This window comes from Montipora foliosa, chromosome 8 (genome assembly GCF_036669935.1).
Source record: "Montipora foliosa isolate CH-2021 chromosome 8, ASM3666993v2, whole genome shotgun sequence".
NCBI classification, from domain to species: Eukaryota; Metazoa; Cnidaria; class Anthozoa; order Scleractinia; family Acroporidae; genus Montipora; species Montipora foliosa.
The window spans coordinates 11,474,485-11,479,639 of NC_090876.1; the positions used below are offsets into that span (position 1 = coordinate 11,474,485).

The following is a 5,155-nucleotide window of genomic DNA, read 5'->3' on the forward strand; positions in this document are numbered from 1 at the left end:
CAGACAAAACAAAAGCAGCCAACAGAATCTCTTAGTAATCAAGTTGTTTTTATTGCCTTTTGAATACAATCAATTCACCTGAGATTTGTTCATAGCTCCTCTATCTCGCGGCAGCAGATGCATTCCTTTTCTTGCTGTCCCGGCCTCTCAGTTCAAGCAAAAATCACAGCTGCACCAAGTCGTATTTCCCCATCTTGAGTCTTCCCTTTCGGTTGCTTCCTCTTCCTCCGATCCTGAACTTTCTCGCATTGGATCGAAAGAATATGGTTCAAGTTCTGCCATAAACTTACGTGTATTAACGACGAAGAAAGCGGAGTACTATGTTGAGACTTAACGATAACAGAAGATTTCAGTGAAAACCAGCTGCTTGCTTGTGCGCAATGACGTCACAACATGGCGGCTGACATTCCTTTTTTGGAAGTAACCGGAAGGAAAAGCAAACAAAATGGCGGGCGTTCAAATTGGAAAAACAACCAAAGATATTGGGCAAATTCAAGGCCTTTCAAGATGAAAAAGGATTTTTCCTGTTTGTTTAGGTAAAGGACGTTATATTTCGATAATAATAAGACACAAAAAAATTTGATCTTCTAGCCTTCAGTTCTCCTTTAAACAAAATTTACCCTTATGGACCTCTATAATGGAAAGTCAGTTGGATAAACTAGGCATGAATCTCAAAAGCGCCGAGTACTGGACTTCGACAACAATCTATCGCCCGTCGAGACGAAATCAAAGTGAGCAGTATTTACCTGAAGTACATGGTAATTTGACACAATTGAGTTTTTTGTCTTCACGCACGCAATGAAATAGGAAGAGGTTTTCGCCTCTAAGAGCAAATATGTTGTTTGTTTCAATAAAATTTTCGCTGGAAAAGGATTCTGTGGTATTTTCTGCCTTTGTGTATTGAATTTTTGAGCTTAAGGTTCAAATGTCATATGGGAGAAGTTTTTTAGTATTGCTCTGTAAGCAGAAAGGGTTCACAGGCCTGTTGGAAGCGTGCTTGAGTTTCAAGAAAATGAGGCCCAAAATCAGTGAAAACTTGTGACGCAGTTGAATAATAAAGCAGCTGCTATTTCCAAAATGATGGAATTACCTGGTGATAAATAACATCGTACGCGTCTTGGAGAGTAAATTTTGACTTTGCATAAACAAGAGTTGGGCGATTGTGATCTTTGTTTTGACTTCGCTCATTTCATTGTCAAACTTGACACTTGACAGAAAAAGAAACTTACAAAAACCTGGTATCTTGCCATCATTTGACACAGATGCTTCACTGTTTGGCGAGTAAACATGCCGCGGTAACTTAATCACGACGCCCGCTGAATTCCGGCCATGTCACTTTCGATTTTGCAATTTACTTGAACGTAGCAAAAATCTCTCAAAATGTTTGTCGCTGATCGTAACTTTTTATATTCTATATTCACGGTTCAAAATTAATGTTGTTTTCATGTCGTAAATATTTTATTCTCGATCGACCGTCCGAGAAACTTCCTTCTGCTCTTTCTGAAAACTGTGTATCAATATTTATTTGCTTTTTCATCAATATTTGTTTTGCATAAAGCAAGCTAACAGAATCTGTACCTTGCTGAGTTCGCATTTGTTAGCGTTAATAGTATTTTCGGTCAGATGTTTCTGTTTGCCATGAGGGGTTTATTGTTTTGGTCTCCCATCCCAACACTAACCCCGCGAAACAGGGCTTGACTTCAGTGAAGTTTAGTATTACAAAATTTTCGGATGCTCATAGGGCACACTTGTGGTGAAAAGAAGTTGTGAGGGAACTTGAAAATTATCAACATGTCAGCCCAGAAGCCAATGTTTCTCGCTTCTCTTTTATTTGTTATTCTTCAGAGACTGGAATGCTGTATTTCAATACCACACAATTCAGTGCCTTCTGATTTTCTGTAGCACGTACCACAGGCAAGCCAGTGTATGCTTCACAGAAGCATCTAGTTACTTATATTAAGCACGCACTTTTTCTTGTGTTTGTGTGGATACGCAGTATGGAAAACCTGCATTTGCATTTCTACTGTGCACTTCATGGCAAGGCTCCCAAACAGGACAGATCTCCCAGGATAAACTTTAAAAAATCTCATCAGTTATACTATAGGTCTCGATAAATTATTAAGAAATCAAAGGGATACATTAGGCTGTACCTTTGCAGTGGTTTCACTTCATCTGTGATGTTCAAATTCTTGAAAGACCAATTAGTACATGAAACTTCTTAGTCTCTCACAAAATTCAAATAAGCATAGTGACACACATTTGATGAGCTGTTGCTTGATCTTTCTCTGCGAGACTGGAACACTATAAAAGGGATCAGAAAAAGAACATTTATGACGGAAGAAACGTCAAGTAATGCTTAAGTTTATATAATTACCAATGCTCAACTCCTGAAGAAGCAAACAAGTTTTTGTGTACAGCCGCCTGGTTGGAAATGCTTGTACCCAAAGGCAAAATGCGAAAAAAACATGCTGATAAGGAGCTCTTAGTTCTCAAATTATCACAAGCGATTAATTTTCCAACGGAAGAATATGGAATTCATCGCGTTTGTTAGTCTTGGTCCCTCGCGTCACACGATGAATCACCATGATCACCATAAACCGGAAGTAACTTGGCGACACTATTTCCAAATTCCGTTACCTAAATGAAGATCAAAGCAGATAAATATACCTTCTATGATAGCCTTAACAATCTCTGCTAAGTTTTCATCTGCGTTGCCAAGGGATAAGAACACTTCTAGTTGCAGTAGTGGAAAGGTGTCTTTAGAACCAATGGGCAAGGAAACCATCGGAGGGCGATGTTCTTTGTATCTGAAGACCACAATGGCACCCGTCAAATTCTAAATTGCGCTCTTTTTTTCCTTTCTGTTCCAATCTGCTGTAAATCTGCCGGTTTTATTCCAGCTACACTCAATCCTGGCGACTGCGAAAACTTTCAACTTCGTGCTCGGATGATTCGTCGCTCGGATCACTGGCGTTGGCGGTTACGCTCTGGGGACGAGAAGTTGTTCATTCTTGTCCCCAGAGTTGCCCGGGTTTTGCTCAGCTGACCCACATATATTTTTCATGCAAAATCATTTGAATATATATGATATAATGCCCTTTGGATACGCAAATGATAAATGTAAAAGGACCGTGTTGGGCCCACCCCTTGCACTCTACTCAAGGCCACCGTTTAGTTTAGATCTTGCAATTGCCGCTTAGCTGGCACTTCGAAACCCGTTTCCTCGCTTCATGGATGAACAAGTGCCTGCTCCTCTGGCGTCAAACCAAGTGTTGGATGTTGTGAATGTCGCTCCAGCGCCAGCGTTACCAGCTCCGGTGATACCAGTACCGGAGCCTGTCCTTGCAGCTACAGTGGCTCAGGACCGCTCAGGTAGAAAATCCGCTTCCCGCTGCAGCCATCAACGATGACCAATTTTTTTCAAAATGTGGCCGGATAATTCTAGCATTCTAGATTTTGGCCCGGGATTTTGGTCATATATTGTTGTGTTCTCACCTTTGTGCTCCTTTGTAGCTCGTTAGTGTCTTTGGTACTTGTATCTCAGTATTAAGATAATTTCGTATTACTTTTATTTCCGATTCTGTTTATAAGTTTCTTCTACCACTTTTATTCACTGCCGGTGTTGCCTCTACCTCCTTTAAAGACCTGTATGGCCATGAAGCATGCGATAAACCAAGAGATCATGATCTCTTGGATAAACCAATGTGGAATATAGTTCGGTGTGGCTATGAGGCATGCAATACTTTGACCTTGGTATCTTAAATAAACATAAAAATAGAACTTTTCGGTGGTAATGTAGGCCATGGTCCTGTGAGGCAAAAGAACCTCTTTACAAATTAGTCCTGTGTAGCATTCGGCCGATATTTTGAACTAAGGCAGAAATAAATCTGATTCCTAGAGACATAATCATGATGATAGATCTGTGTCTGGTCATGTATGGCAGATAGACCTGTGTAGAAAATACGCCTGTGTGACTGAGAGAATCGTTTATGAACAATTATATGCCAATTTAGAGGGGCACGATATACAAGGTAAACCTCAGTTGGGTTTCCGTGCTATTCATTCAACTGTTACAGCCTTGCTTGAGGCAACTGACTTTTGGGCATATAATACGGATATCGGGAAAATCAACGCGGTTGCTTTTGTAGATCTAAAGAAAGCTTTCGATACCGTTTGACCACGATGTCCTTTTATCTAAGCTTGACTTTAATGGTATATCTGGGAATTTACTAAAATGGTTTCAGTCGTATTTGGAGAACCGTATACGACAACGCTCAGTTGGTGGGTCCTTATGATCTAACAGCCGTGTATTGACCTGCGGTGCCCCTCAGGGGACCATCCTCGGTCCACTCTTATTCTTACAATACGTAAATGACCTTCCAAATTGTTTGTCACACTGTGAACAGAGGACGTACGCCGATGATACACATCTGACATATGCGGATAATAATGTAGAAAGCATTGAATCACATCTTAGTGAGGACCTACTGAATGTGCATACTTGGTTAAATGCAAACAAACGTACTCTGAATAATTATGACTAAAACAGAATTTATGCTGATAGGATCTGGCCAATGTCATGTTATTATGCTCAGGGCTCGGGCGGTAATGTTAGCGGACCTCGCGCTTGCGCACAAGGTTGAATAGAAAGCACATGTCGAAGTGTGAAGGTCTAGAGCTTGAAACCAGTATTAAAGGATTTGTTATGGGCCCACTCAATATCTTTACAGCGAAAGGCTAAATACCATTGCGGTATGCTTCTATTCCCCCTCAACAGCTTATAACTACGAAATCACTTGGTGTAACAACTGACGACAAACTCGCTGGAATTCCCACGTCGAAAAACTAAGGAGGGGCTTTGAGCTTGAGTCTTGGTTGCTACCCAGATTTCCTGCCCGCAGTTTTTTTCCCTTCGGGGTTTTTTTGGGCAGGTTTTTTCTGGCCTCCGTCTTACCGCATTTGTTTCAGTTGTTAACGGTAGCTCAGCTCTGCTAGTTTTCTTATCTTATGTACTTGTTTGGTTTTTCACAGTTGTCTAGATGTTCCTTTACTTAATATATTTACGTTAGATGTATATGAAATTAATCACTTGATGTTTTATTTGCTTGTTTTCTATGTATGATTAGTTCAGCTGTCCTTTGACCGCTCTTTAAGT

At 40.5% G+C, this 5,155-nt stretch overlaps 1 protein-coding gene across 1 annotated transcript in view; it reads right to left on the bottom strand.

The window, feature by feature from the left end:
• The window catches only part of LOC137967344 (polyubiquitin-C-like), a 45,084-nt gene extending 42,133 nt beyond the window's left edge, over positions 1-2,951 (bottom strand). Inside the window, exons 1-2 of the mRNA XM_068813874.1 lie at positions 2,668-2,951; positions 2,151-2,301 (exon numbers count right to left, since the gene is read on the bottom strand). The gene's annotated coding sequence lies outside the window, so the exon portion shown is untranslated. The remainder of the gene's footprint in view (positions 1-2,150; positions 2,302-2,667) is intronic.
• Positions 2,952-5,155: the final 2,204 nt, after the last annotated feature.